The sequence below is a fragment of the Lissotriton helveticus genome, chromosome 10 (genome assembly GCF_964261635.1).
Source record: "Lissotriton helveticus chromosome 10, aLisHel1.1, whole genome shotgun sequence".
NCBI lineage: Eukaryota > Metazoa > Chordata > Amphibia > Caudata > Salamandridae > Lissotriton > Lissotriton helveticus.
In genome coordinates, this window is record NC_136071.1 from 452,232,301 (window position 1) to 452,248,356 (window position 16,056).

Consider the following 16,056-nt stretch of genomic DNA (forward strand, 5'->3'; position numbering starts at 1 on the left):
TATTCCCGGCGAGTGGTGGAGTCCGACTCCACGAGTACCGACTGTTCCACCACGCGCAGGACATCACAAAACACTGAACCATTCATTCTTTTAATTTGTTCACCAGTCTAAGGAATATTGGTTTTGTTTTGGGAAATTTTTATTCTCCCTTATTAGTACAGTGCCTCCCCCACACGCTACAGGCAGCGTAGGTAGTCAAATACAAATCATAGTATATAAAGCACGTGGATGACCTTGATCATGATATTTCTGTCTGGAGGTAGATGCACGTTATGGGCTCAGCCTACAAAACCGTGTTGGAAATGAAAACCCAGAAGCGCAGCTACTCGTTATCCTACTGCACCTATTTTCCAAAGAGCATGGGCGGGACTGTCCCATTAAAAGTATTGCAGCACTGCAACTAAACAAGTGGAGGTACTCAGTACCTGCTCATTCAAAGCACTACAAAAAAGCAATAAAAGATGCACTAGTGTTCCATGGGCACTAGTGGGAGCAAGGAAAGTGGTCCCCTGACAGCTGAGCATGTAGTAGATTAAATACATCAATAACTAGGGCCCCGTTACACTTTTGGCTCCTAGTGCAACTGCACTATTGATAGCTATTCTCCAGAAAAGATGCAGATGAAAATTCAGTGGGTATAACCAGATAGAGAAGTGTGCACTTTTTGTTCAAATGAAATGTAGCTCGGCCTCTTCACGTTTGTTGAATGTGCTGTATTATAAATGATGTGACTATCACCTATCATGTGTGCCTCAGCCTGAGGCTTGCCCTCAATTCACACCGGGTGCTCCAGTCCACGAGTGCTGACTGTGTGTGACTCATTCGAGTCAGTAGACTTAATAAAATGATTTGGGCAGCTTAAAAAAGGGGGGTAGAAAAGGTAGATAGAAATGTATATAGTACAGTATAGGATAGATACACCTGCATTCATAAAAGAAAAAAAAAATATATAAAAGGAAACATAAAAAGAAAGAAAGGGTTTTTTTTTGCTTCTCTTGCCTCTTTTTTTTTTGTTTTGTTTTTTTTTAGCGCAAGAGGGGGGGTATAACCCGGGTATAAATAAAGGTGTAGGTAGAGAGGAGAGTTGATGATAATAATGGCAAGAATAATCCACGCTCTAAATTCCTTGCACCTAATAAAGGTCCTATCCCACTATAATGTAAGTTCCCCTTTAATATCCCTTAATATCCATACTGGTTTGGTGTCTGTTCACAGACTATACTAGCAGGGTGGAGGTAAGGATGGAAAGCTGTTGTGGGTGTAAATCTGGCTATCCACCAGGTCAGAGTAAGAAGGAAAGGGTTTTCCCGGGGAGGGAGGGAGCAGGGGGGGAGGGGGAAAAAAGCAAAAAAATCCTCATAAGTCTGCCTCTTGTTTTACAGGATGTTTGTTCCTGATATCTGTCCAACATCGGAAGCGTAAATTGCCAATCTTAAGATTCCCGCAGGAGCTGTTGGGGAAGGTAGATGTGAAGGGTGTAGTGGTGGCATCATGACAGTCCTCCACTATATGTCTTGGAATGTTAATGGTCTGCGAGTGAGAAGAAGGCGGGAACGCATAATGCAGTGTTTGAAGGACTCCCCTGCTCAGATCATTGCTATTCAGGAATCACATCTCCTCAAATTAGAGGCAGTTGAGATACTCAAAAAACAGAGATGGGTTGACAAATTTTGTTCAACTGATCATAATGCAAATATTAGGGGGGTTATATTTATTTTTAAGAAAGCTGCTAAAGCCCAAATCCTGGAGATAATAGAGGACCATACAGGGAGATGGCTGATATTGAGAGTTCAGTTGGTGGGTCAATGCTACATTCTGGTGGGCTATTATGGCCCAAATTCAGATGACCCGTCACATATGGCTGCCATTAGGAATCACCTATTACTTTTTCAGGATCCTGTGATTTGGATGGGCGACTTTAATATTGTGCTGAACTCTAAGCTAGATAAATCGGCAAATTCGAGGGCTTGTAGTTCACCAAAGTCTAGGCGAACTCTTTCAGCAATCATGACTCAGCTAGGTCTGGCGGACCTATGGCGGGAAAAAGTAGGCAGTAAAATGGGGGTTTCCTATCGGAATAGTCGTTTCAAGCATGTATCTAGAATCGACTATGCATTGTTTACTTACAATTTGAAAGACACCTTAATAGCGATAGAATATCTCCCGTCTCACCTGCCAGACCATTCGGCTCTTGTTTTTTCACTTAAAACCAACAGTAGGAGGGAACATCCATCTTGGTCCTTTGACCGGACACTCCTACTTGATGAAGGGGAAGTGAATTTCCTGGCCGCAGAAATAAATGCTTTTTTTTAAACTAATCTTGAGTCCTCCTCTTCGGCAGTGGTTTGGGAGACCTTTAAATCCTTTACAAGGGGGTGTATAACAAGTAGGTCTTCATATCGAAGTAAGAAATATAAAGATATGATATCCAGTTTGGAACAGGAAATGAAGGGCATTGAGTCTAATCTAGGTCAGTCTCTAGGATCTCCTGAGGAGATGTCCAAATTGACTGAGTTAAAGCTCCAATTAGAGAACATCTTACAAGAGAGGGTTAATAAAAGATGGAAAGCAAGCAAGATCTCCCATTTTGAGTTCGGAGAGGCCGCGGGAAGAGTATTGGTGTGGAAAACAAAGGCTGACCAAGCTCTGAAATATATCAGAGAAATTAAGGTGGAGGGGGAGGCGGCACCAAGGACATCTAATCAGGAGATAGGTAAAGCCTTCTATGAGTTCTTCGAGGCAATCTACAGGGAAGAGTTACCGGATGACCAGACGGCACGAAACACGTGGCTGGGAGGAATAATGCTCCCAACTCTATCAACAACACAGAGTAATAGTTTAGAGACTGCAATAACGGAGGCAGAAGTAAAGGAAGCAATACGGCAGGTAAAAAAAGGGAAAGCATCTGACCCAGACGGCCTTCCTGGGGAGATTTACAAAGTCTTGGGGGAGAATATCGTCCAAGTATTGACAACTCTTTTCAACAGTATCCTTAGGGAAGGAAAGCTACCACCAAAATCGTGGGGTGAGGCCACAATTGTTCTCATTCCCAAGCCAGGGAAGGATGTATCAGACTGTGGTTCTTACAGACCAATACCGTTGCTGAATAGCGACTATAAGATCTTTGCCGCCATATTGTCAGCAAGACTGGGAAATGTAATAGGCTCCATTATCCATCACGACCAGAAAGGTTTTATTAAGGGGCGCCATCTTTCAGACCTCACACATGATCTGGTAGGGGCCATTGATATTGCCTCGGCTTTCTCCCTTCCATTGGCCACCTTAACTCTTGACGCAGCAAAGGCCTTTGACAGGGTCAACTGGCCCTATCTAAACGAGGTATTGAAAAGGTTTAACTTCGGGAAGGGGTTTCGTAGAACTATTGCCTTGCTTTATGGAGCCCCTTCGGCTAAGCTTCTGATTAACGGGAGTTTGACAGAACCCCTTAAGATTACTAGAGGTACGAGGCAGGGCTGTCCGCTCTCTCCCCTCCTTTTCAATTTATATATTGAGCCGTTTGCTCATGTTTTGCGAGCTGACGAAAATATACCATCATTTCAATTTAAGGAGTGGGAGAGACGGACAGCATTATATGCTGATGATATTTTAATCTTTACCTCGGATCCGGTATTGTCCTTCCCTGCTGTAATTCAAAGGGCAGCAGAGTTTGGTAAGATCTCGGGATATAGTATCAACTCGAGTAAGACCGAGGTCATGGTATGGAATATTCCGGACCCACGGTTAGGCATAAACATTACCACCTCTATGCGGTATCTCGGGATCCGTATCACCCAAGATATTGATACCATTGCCCAAAATAATTTAGATCGAGTCTCCAGGGAATGTAAGGGCCTATTGAAATCCTGGACTCACCTGCCACTTTCTATAATGGGTAGTGTGAACCTAATAAAAATGTCTATCCTTCCTAAGTATATATTTATTTTTGGTGCCATTCCTTTGGTAAGTAAGTAAGTAACTAAATATTTTATTTGTATATGATTAATTAAAATCTTTACAAAATTGTAAAACGTCCATAATTGTTGTTACTTAAACATAACAAAAATAGGATGCATAAAATTACAGTGTTATTAACAGTTTTATGGTTACCATCCAGGGATTTAAAAAGTTCATCTGGCATGGTTAAGTCTCTTTCTTATTAGATCAAAGAACTTCACAACTTGACAGTTCAGTTTGATGTCGCTAGTAGAGAAGCACAGTTTGGCTGCCTGTCTGCAGGTCCGGACGGCATGTAAGTTAAAAAAAGGATGTAAGAGATTAATCCTCAAGTCCTTTACGCTAGGGCAGATGCAGATCACATGAACTATGTCCTCCTTGCCGGTTTTGCACATGCGACACTGTTGTGAAGGATTGTTTCTCTCCCAGGGAGGAAGATGTGGAAGTATGGGAATTACCCCGAGGCGTAATTTTAGGAATTTTTCTTTAACATTTATTTTCATGCCGATGCTGAAGTACGCTTGTGGCCGCAGTTTTTCATAGTCACCCACCGTTAGCCATCCGTGTGCTCTGTTTGTTAGGTCTTTCTTGTCTTCTATCGCTGAGATGATGCTAGCTGATTTTTTGGCTACTTTTTTAAAAGACAAGAGATCTATTGATGTTTCCCAGGTGTCAGTCAGGCCTAGAAGTTTGAGTGATTCATATAAGTAGGCTCTTGGCGCTAGGCTGCGGTGCCGAAGTAGTTCTTCCCATAGGTTTGCACATAAAGATCCAGCATCTGCATTGCGAATTTTATGCCAAGTTGTTACATACACGCTCCGCCTCTCTAGAATTTGTTTCAAGATACCGAATTCTAGTCGAATCTGAGCCGGGGAGACGTATTTGGGAAGATTAAAAATAGCCCTGTATGAGTTGGCAATGAGTGTGTCCAGCAACGCCGCATCCTTACCGTGGTGTAATTCACTCCCATAAGTGAGAGTCGGTTTTAGTTTGGCGCTCAATATTTCAAGAAGAGGTTTGAGTGTAAGGTCAGGTAGTTTGACCTTCAATGATTTTAGAGTCAAATAGGTCATTGTAGCCTTCCCTCGCAAAGATTTGAACTGCGCCCTCGAGGTATTATTTGAGTCCAGGATTACTCCCAGGTACTTATATGTAGTGACCTGGTCGAGCTTTTCGCCATTCAGGTACCAGCAGGGGTTCTTTTTTTCCTATAATTCACAGCCATCACCTTTGATTTATTGAAGTTTATTTGTAGTGAATTTTCTACTGAAAAGGCATGGGTTGTGTTCAAAAGATGTTGCAGGCCCATTGGAATCCGACTTATCAACAGTAGGTCATCCGCATATAGCAGGTTTGATAGGGTGATTTTCCCTAATTTCTTTGGGGTTTGATGTGAAGATGTTTGACAGATGTCAGCGAGAGATTAATTCCTTTATTTGGAATTATAAATCCACTAGAATTGTGTGGAAGAAGTTGAGGAGGAGAAGGGAAAAGGGGGTCTTGCCCTACCGGACTCTACCAGTTGATGGATTTCTATATAAGTTTGGGAGCCAGACATTTTTTAAGAAAATAAGGCTAAAAATTATAAAGTCATGGGCTATGGTTTGGCTAGCCATTAGAAGAAGATTAGGCCTGTCCTACTACTCTGATTTCGCTCGCATATGGGACTCCCCGGGTTTACCAGAGTGCCTAAGGGACAGCTTATCCTCCCCATTAGAGGAGGCTGGGATTGTTAGATGGGGAGAGTTAATGGCAGATGGAGCGATACTACCTTGGGATGAACTACACGAGCGTATAGGCCCAGCATTTTCTAGATTTAAATTCATCCAGCTGGAAAGCTGGGGGAGAGCCCAGCGGTGCAAAGATGTATTCTTTGGGAAATCAAGCTCCCTGGAGCAACTGCTATTAGAAAGACCAAGGGGTGGCAAGGAGGTGGCCTTCTGGTACTGGCAGCTGCAGGAAGAAACCGATGGGGAGTTCACTCTTCCAGATGAGCTGTGGGAAGAGGCAACTGGCTTTCAGTGTGAGGAGATATGGTTAATATCCTTTGCGCTCCTCTATAAAGTGGTGAAGCGCCGGATCCTCAGCTGCCAGAAGAGGTGGCAGGGCCTACGTGGCTGCACCCAGAGGATCGCAAGGGTCCAGCTGAAGCTGTCACCTCCTTGCCATAGGGGCGGATACCGGACCCTGACCCCCCACATGCTCCAGATTCTGGCGGTGGTCTTCCCGGACATGGATGGGCAACTGAAGGCCAGACAGCAGCAAGGAGGGGGTAAGTCCATGCCCAATCTGTGAACTATGTCTGACATGCTATTTGCAGTCTTTTGGCCTGGTCATGCTTCCACATTATGTTGGTCTTGTAGTCATGAACTCATGTCCCTCAATCGTGTAAGTCACACTCCTCATCTGATCCACAGTTGTGGCCTCTACAGTGTTTGATTTTCTTCACTTGGGCACTGTGTCCCTGCAGTCAGCCATGCTGAAGGTCCTGTACAGCATATGTTACTGGGACTGAGATGTGTGCTTTGTGGGTGTGCCTATTGTTTGCACTATGCCTGGTCTCTGACATGTGCTCTGTGTGTGCCTTTTATAGGTGTTCCAATTGCTGGTCTGGCTCACCACATGTGTGGGGTTTTTTAAAAGACACACATGCAGCAGGTGAGTCCATGTATTGTCCTCACGAGTATGTGCCCAGACACCTGCATACTGGCCAGGCCTATACACTGTTTCAGGTTTACCTGGGCACTCATGTCCACTCCACGTCATTGGAAGACTCTGTACCCACACTCCCGTGTATCAACCTACTGATTGTGCTTTGTAAAATGTGCCATCAGGTGTCTGACACAATGTCATTGTGGTGCGGCTTCCTTTTTGTGATAACTGGTGTGTCGATAAGTTCAGTGTCAGGAGGACATCTGAGAAGTGACTATGGGGACGATACTTGTGCAACATATAGGGGTGTGCTCACTTGATTGTGCACAATGCTGTATGCAACAGTGGCTTCCATGCAGCTGTGTCACATTCACGGCAGACTGTGAGGTGCTCATGTTCAGGTAGTTGTGTTTGCAGTCACTCATATGTCTAATTTTAGTGATGTGGGTTCATCATAGTCCAAAAACAGTTTTTGGCAGGGGACGGACAAGTGCACCTGTCAGCTGCAGAATTTGCTATGGGCATGACCTATGATTGTGACACAGTGCAGACTGATGTTGTCCAGATGCACTGCCCCTATGACATGTGGCAGTGAAGACTGACTTACCATGCATGCCTGTGACAGGGCATAGACTTGCTAAGAGATATCCTGCATTGGAGTCAAAGGTGCTCCATGCACCCCATTGTATCATTGACAATCAGGACATGAGGACATCATTGTGTTTGGTGCTACTAGGCACCGCATGATTGTGAAATGTGCCTCTGGCCATCCATTCATCCTGACACCTGTACTGAGTGAGTGGCATGTGATGTGATGTGTGTGTGTGTAGTAACAAACTTCTACATGGTCACTTGCATGTCCAACAACTGTTTAGGTGGTGCATGTGTACACTTTGGGGTATTATCAGCCAAGATGCAACAGACATATGGGGACAGGTCCAGGAGGGATATGGGTGCCATGCTTGATGCTGAGACTGGCTATTGCCTTATGTACACCAGTGTGTGCAGTTTGAGCAATCATCATCTGACGATGCCTGTGCATGCCGTGTAATGTGCTGTAATCAATGTCTTGTGTGCAGTCAGTGCAGGCGACTAATGCGGGTCTTGTTTTCCTAAACATATGCAGATACATCCACAGGCACAGGAGGAGACAGCGCCATGGAACTGGAGGAGCCGCCGAGCCTGCCTGAGCCAGCATCCGAGGAGTCGGAAGGACCCAGTGGCATGGAGGGTGAGGTTAGCCACACCGAGCAGTCCTCAGCACCATCCACCTCAGCTGAGGACCACAGCAGCTCAGAGGATGACTCCCTTGTGGGGGCGGATGCAGCTGCCAGCAAACCACAGATAGTGAGGCTGTTCCCGCCGCCACCACCACCACCCTCCCCTCGGCTCCCATCCCAGAGATCTGTGGTAGTTTCTGTGTTCTGGAGCACGTCTCCTTCATGCCAGGCACCGCACCCCCTGCCCCTGTGTCCCCTGCTGCCCTGAGTGTGGAGTCTATGGACTTGCCTAAACAGATCCATGTAGGGCAGACACAATGTTGAGTGTCCTCCATGCACACACCAGTCTGTTGACACAACTGGTGTCATTAATGGAGGGCATCTCATCGGGCATGTCTGACCTACAGAGGACCAATCAGTCCATGGCCTCCTCCCTATTGGCAGCAGTATCCCTCCTCCAATGGCCCCCACCCTCAGCCCCATCAAGTACGAGCACCCTGCCTGTCCCCAGCACACACACACTGGAAGAGTCACCCAAACACACACACAAAGATAGCACACAATCACCCAAACCAAAGTCAAGACGTGCACACAAGCAAAGTCAGAGGACTGATACCACACTCCCAGGGGATGGTTTGCAAACACACACACAAGCATCCACAACCACTCCTCAGTCCTCCGATCACTCTCCCTCCAAGAGCCCTTCCCTTGCCTCACCTGCAACCCCATCACCAAAGAAGCTCTTCCTGTTTGACCTTGGCCTCTTCTTCTCCGATCCAGCAGATCCAGACTACAGGGGGAAGAGGAAGTCCCCACGCACAGAGGGGAGTGCCCCTCACACCCGGACACCCTCCCCCAGGTGCAGGCAGACTGAGGTCCCCACCCGCAAGTCACCCCGTACCCGGTAGAGCAAGACCCCTCCCCACAGCTCCACTGCACAGTCTCCTTCCTCCATCCCCCAGGTCAGCACCCCACAGGTTCCCCCGCCACTCCCTGTCCCAGGTTCCCCCACCCACAGATACATCATCCCCAAAATGTTCAGGCCCTCCCCAACTTCCACTTGTTCTTCCACTGACACCACCACCAGTCTGTCTGTTCGTGCAACTGGTGTGGGGACCGTGGCCCCCCCCAGCTGTTTTGCTAGCCTCACCTGGACCCCTTTCCGCTTCCATGGAGTTAGGCACTGCAGTGGAGTCCACGACCACCCAGTCTGACATGGGCACTGCAGTGGGGACCCTGTCCACTACACCTGACCTGCCCACTGCAGTGGTTCCGGCACCCGCCCCATCAGAGTTGTGCCCCACAGTTGTGAAGGCACACACCATGTCAGACACCTCCACTGCAGTTGCCAGTGACTCTCCTGCACTCACCACCCCTTCACACCCTCCGTCTGCTGAGCCCTGATCCTGTCCCTGCGGTGCCTGGCCTGCCCCCATGTATGTCCCTCAGAGTGGATTTCCCCAGTCCTTAGCAGTGCAGGCAAGCAACGGGTGACTGGTGTCACTCACACCCTATTTGGACTTTGTATTTTGACAGGACATTGGCCTTTGTCTTTTTCTGGACTTTCCCTTTCAGTTTTGAATTTGCTGAATAAAGCATTTTTTGTTATCCTTGTGCATTTGATTTAGCTGTACATTATGTTGATGTTATTTACGATGACCTTGCTGTGATGATGCAGGATTTACAATGTTGGATACTCAGGTGTTGATGTGATGTACTCCATGTGGTCCATGAGATATGTATCCTTTTCTGTTTGGTATCCATGTCATCCTTTGCAGCTAACTGAGTGTGTCATGATTAACTAATTGAGCACAGAGATGTTAACATTTCATTTGCACGACCACATCTGTAGCTTGCACCCATGCACATATGTTGTGCTTCACATTGTACAATTTGTCTATTTCCCTGACTGTGGCCCCATCTCCACTGGACATGCATGTGTGAGCATCATTGGTGTAGGAGTCAACTGTGTCCTCTGTGAAACTTGGTTGACATATGTACTGTGTATGTTCAGATGACTTAAGGGACAGTACTGTACCCAGGCGGATGTGACCAGTGCCTACATTGGGTGGTACGTGATGGGTGACTGTACCAGTGTTGTGCTGACATGACTGTGCCCTGCTGGAACTGTGTTTAGCACAGATGGGCTTCCATAGGAGTTGAGTTCCATAGAGTTAGTGTGCTGTTCAGTGACATTGCTTGTGCCCATGGTGTGTGTTGTGTGGGCATGTCTGTGTGTGTTCCAATCCCTTTTTCTATACAGGCTATGTTCCCTTCATACGTTGGTATGGGTGATGCTTGCTGAGTTCTCCTGTGTTCATCACACATCTTTGTCTGGGCCTCCCAGATATGTGGGTGCACGACATGCTACTGTTCATGTGTGTGTCATCATTAGGATTTGTCAGTTCTGAGTGGTGATGTTGTGGTCAGACGCAGATGTTACACAGTCAGGGCTACCCTGAGCACTTGTTTATTCGCAATATCATGTAGATGTCCATTGGTGGTACCTTTCAGTGATTCAGACGTGTGTGTGTGTGGCTCTGCTCCCCCGTCAGGTTCAGAGGTGCAATGTTGGCAGGTTTCTGCATGTGTGCCTTGTGGTTCTCCTTGGCATCTGCATTGTCCTGGAACTGTGTCTGGGCTTGCTAAGATCAATGGAGGTCTGACGTCATGGCCATGTACCGCATACTGTGCAGTGTGTCTGTCATCCACTGTGTTTGTAGACTGTCCTTGTGTGATGAGTCTGTGCACCCTAGATCCTCACAACATTACTGTGTTTATCATGGGTGCCAGTGCAATGTTACTGGTCCATGTGGGCTTCAGTGATGCACATCAGTGCAGTTCAGGGTGTGTGGTGTTGAGGGTGGACAGATGTGAATTGTTGCATGTCTGGGCCCCTAGCTCCCTTTTCTCCCTGGTTGACGTGCCATGCAGAGTGATTGGTGTTTGTGTAGGTGTGATGTAGGTGTGTGTCACAGGACACCGTTCTGTTTCCCAGTTTGCACAACATCTCCCTTTGACATCACAGTGGACGTTTCATGCAGGCTTGTGTCACCCCAACATATGGTCCCTGGGGGTAGTGCTGTTGTGGGTCTGTCTCATGCTGTTTCAGTTGATGTTCATTCCAGCTTGTGTCAAATGTGTCTGTTGGTATCCCTGTCATATCACAATGCCTGATTGCCCACTAAGGGGTGCAGAAGTGATGGCTTACTTTTGTGTGGCACTGTGTCCACATCTGTGTTATTGTGGTTCAGCCATCCTCATGTGTTGTGTAGTTGCCTGGGGATACTGACACACAAACACACACATGCTGTGTGAATTGTGCAGTGTGAGGTTGCCTGTTGTTGTTTGTGCATCTGCACCAGTGCATTGTAATTGCTGTTGTGGGCAATTGTCTGGATGTTGTTTAGTTTATTTTCCCTGCTGTCCCTATGAGACATATGTCATCATTCTGCACATTGTTCCTGGTTGTCCTATCCCATTGTTGCCATGGAATTGGATGTTGTGGACTAACATCTACAGTCTACACAGGATGTATTGCTTTGTGTGTCTAGTTTCGAGATGTGTGTATGCATTATGATGGTCACTTCTGCTTTTGTGTCATTGTACACTGTATGCAATGTCAGGCCCCATGGGTGTTGCTGTCTGCACCTGGCTGAGTGTATGTTGTGTTTTCACTGCCCTGTTTGCCTCACCACAACTCTGTGGGTCTGTGACACAACCACTACTTTGGCACATAAGGTGTGTCATGTTCTGCAACCAGGACTCATACATGCTGTTTGGCATTTGAAGCTATTTCCATGATGACACTTACCTTTAGGTCACTGTGATGATGGGGAAATTTACACCCTTTGCCATAATGCTCAACGTTTGCTGCAGTTTGTGCCCACACATTTTACATAGGATGTACACAGTGATGGGGATTTGGATCACATTGGCACAGTGCTATTGTGAAGCTTGACTTGTGAAGCCCACACTCTGTTGTTTGTCACACATGTGATGATGATTGCATTGTGTGTTCTACTTCTAACTCATATATACTGTTGGGGGTATTTGTCATACACTACACATTGTTGTCATGATGTTATGGGGAATGTATTTGGATGATATACCTGAGGTGGATGTATGATGGATGTGGGGAGCATCACCCATCCTATGGGTGGGGGTGTCAAAGTTGTTAGATACACAGACCCCTATGGGTGGGGGTGGCAGTAGTGATAGGCAACATGCCCCTATGGGTAGGGGTGGCACTAGTGGTGGGCAACATGCCCCTATGGGTGGGGGTGGTAGTAGTGGTGGGCAACATGACACATATGGGTAGGGGTGGCAGTAGTGATAGGCAACATGCCCCTATGGGTAGGGCTGGCAGTAGTGGTGGGCAACATGACACATATGGGTGGGGGTGGCAGTAGTGGTGGGCAACATGACACATATGGGTGGGGGTGGCATTAGTGGTGGGGCACATGCCCCTATGGGTAGGGTTGGCAGTAGTGGTGGGCAACATGCCCCTATGGGTAGGGGTGGCAGTAGTGGTCGGCAACATGACACATATGGGTAGGAGTGGCAATAGAGATAGGGAACATACCCCTATGGGTAGGGGTGGCAGTAGTGGTAGGCAACATGACACATATGGGTAGGGGTGGCAGTAATGATAGGAAACGTGACCCTATGAGTAGGGGTGGCAGTAGTGGTGGGCAACATGACACATATGGGTGGGGGTGGCAGTAGTGGTGGGCAACATGACACATATGGGTGGGGTGGCATTAGTGGTGCGCAATATTCCCCTATAGGTAGGGGTGGCAGTAGTAGTGGGCAACATGCCCCTATGGGTAGGGGTGGCAGCAGTTTTGTGCAACATGCCCCTATGGGTAGGGGTGGCAGTAATGATAGGCAGCATGTCCCTATGAGTAGGGATGGCAGTAGTGGGGCAACATGCCCCTATGGGTAGGGGTGGCAGTAGTGGTGGGAAACATGACACATATTGGTATGGGTGGCAGTAGTGATAGGGAACATGCCCTGATGGTTAGGGGTGGCAGTAGTGGTGGGCTGTGGCGGCTGGTGAGTCTTGAAAGTTGTGGGGTGTAAAAGTTTGTGTGTCCTGTGTGCACGCGCCTGTCTCCCTGCCCCTCTGTTTTTGGGTGAGGGGTGAAGGGGAAGGTTAACCAGCAGCTTAACCTTCTAAAGTGTGTCTGCCTCCGAGAGAGTAAAACCACAAAATCCCCCTAGCTTGTACAGTATTATTTTATTAGACGCTGCTTTCAGGAGCACGTTGTGTTAAGCAAAGGTAGGCAAATTGACAATAAACCTGTTCCGCCGCGCCATTTGTGAGGGCCCTGAAGAGAAAAATAAGACATTCTCCAAGACGAGCAGTTGGCGCTGAATGTAGCAGGCATAGAACTTGCACGCAGCAGGCATCAAACGATAATTATGACGAAAGGGCTCAAATTAAGATCCTGATATGAAAGTTCATGAATTCACACCTATGAAGGATACGATCTCAAATACCAGGTGACTTGTAGTACATGCGTCTCATTGTGTACTATTTACACAATCAGCTCCTTGCAGCACACAGTGACTGAACTCACACACGACCAAGTGCGGGAGGAGGCCCTTTCTGGATAAGGAAGGAAGAATGACACAGGGCCGTGCTGCCTGTGCAGCCTCGATCAGAGTGAAAGTGAAACCAGCTCTTCCACTCTACTGCGACAGGCAGCAGAAGCATGATCTATTAGTATTATTACTAACGTAGCACTGTATGCAGCCACTAGAACAATAGGTGTTACAATACCCAACAGTACTCCTTTCATTACCCTGAGCCAGCCTTGCCACGTTTGAACGTTTGCCCAGTCGGTAAACCCTCTCAACAATCAGCGCTTTATAAAACGATATTCGTGACTAGAGACGGAGCTGCGGACGCTAGAGCAGGGGTGGGTGTTGTGTCCCACTCGTGAGCAGCGGGTGGGAGCAGTCGCAGCCGGCATTACGGACGGGTGGGGGGAGGAAATTGGGTCATCGCGCCGCAGAGGGGATGGGGGGAGGCGGGAGGGGTTTAAGGAAAAAAAAAAGATACAATAAAAGTAAAACTTACCGTCCCACTTTCAATTAAGTCCCGAGACTCCCGACTCCCGCCGTCCTTCGCTTTGAATTTCCACAGACAGTGCTCGTCATCAGGGAGGCTGCAGGTAGCCTCCCTCCCCTCCACCGCAGCGTTTTGATTGGTGAGGCCGCTGCCCCACCTGGGTCATTTTCTCTATGTATGCTGCAGCATAGATAGAGAACAGGGAGAGTGGGCGGTGTTGCTCGAGGGCAGAGGGGAGTGGCTTGTCCACTGTTGTTCATACCGACTGTTTGGGCAGCCTGAGGCCGCCCAAACAGTCAGTATGAACAACAGTGGCAAGCCACTACCCCCCGCCCTCGAGCAGTACCGCCCACCCCCAACCAGGAACTTCTGCTTTCTCTCAGTGCGAGAAGGCAGAAACAAATGGTAGTTATTACCATTTATGTTTCTGCCTTCTCGCACTGCGAGAAAGCAGGGGGGCGGTTCCCAAACACCCCTATAGAGGAGCCGCCACTGGTGGTGGGCAACATGACACATATGGGTGGGGTGGCAGTAATGATAGGCAACATGTTCCTATGAGTAGGGGTGGCAGTAGTGGTTGGGAACATGCCCCTATGGGTAGAGATGGCAGTAGTGGTGGGCAACATGACACATATGGGTAAGGGTGGCAGTAGTGATAGGCAACATGACCCTATGGGTAGGGGTGGCAGTAGTGGTGGGCAGCATGCCCCTATGGGTAGGGGTGGCTGTAGTGGTGGGCAACATGCCCCTATGGGTAGGGGTGGCAGTAGTGGTGGGCAACATGCCCCTATGGGTAGGGGTGGCAGTAGTGATAGGCAACATGCCCCTATGGGTAGGGGTGGCAATAGTGGAAAAGTGTGGCTCAGTGGTTAGAGGCGACAGACCCGGAAGCTGAGATCGGCCTTGGACCAGGGTTCGATTCCCCGCCTCGGCGGGTCTCGGGCTCTAAAATTCCACGGACTCGATAATTCTCGCTCCGGTGCCTACTCGACTCACGGTATCACACTCTGCGACTCTGGGCAATAGCTTGCTTAATCTCCACAACGGCCCCTCGCGGCGGGATGCCTGGCTTTCACCTTGTGGATACCCTGCCGGAGTATCTCACAGGGGAATACCAGGACGGGTTCCCTAAGCAAGCGCTTAGATACCGTGTCGGTGATTTGCGCTATATAAATACATGTACATGTACATTTACATTTACAATAGGTCTGGACCCACTGGGTGTGTGTGACATTTGGCACCCCCCTATGGGTAGGGGTGGCAGTAGTGGTGGGCAACATGCCCCTATGGGTAGGGGTGGCATTAGTGATAGGCAACATCCCCCAATGGGTAGGGGTGGCAGTAGTGGTTGGCAACATGACACATATGGGTAGGGGTGGCAGTAGTTGTGGGCAACACACTCCTATGGGTAGGGGTGGCAGTAGTGGTGGGCAACATGCCCCTATGGGTGGGGTTGGCAGGTCTGGTGGCCATGCGACCCCTATGGAGGCCTGTTGCTGGTGGACAGGACCTGGACTCATTGGGTGTGTGTGAAATTTGGCAGGTACGTGTCATTGATTTGTATAGTGGGTGTCTGACTTACCGTCTGTGCCGTCCGCGTCTGTTTCTAATCCGGTCATACATCTACAGGACTGGTATGACCTGTGTGAATGGATTCATGATGCGTTTGTGACATACCCATTGCTGTCTGGTCCGTCTAAAAGCCGTGGATTTTGTTCTGTTGCGATTCGTACCTGATATGCAGTTCTACCGGATGCTGTGACGTTCTGTACGTGGCGACCCGTCCGGAACGTAGGAAGTACGCATCTTTCTTGACCGGCCGGAAGTTGCAGTGTTTATGGTGCCGTGCTGCGTGAATTGTGTGTTTCCGGGTCAGGCTCGCACGGAAGTTGTAGATGGAGTCGGAGCGTACATGTCAGTCGGGAATTTGGCACCTTTCCGCATCATACTTCCTCACCTGGACGGTCCCGCTCCTGGTAGGATTCGGCCGTAAGGTAAGGCTACTGACAGGTCTCGGAGGGCTGACCGACCGAGATCGGAATCGACCCCTTAGTGTACATTTTTAATAACACATTTTTTCATTGTATAAAATTTTTATATTTGTTGCATATTTTCAAAAAAATATTATTATATTTGATATAATATGATTTC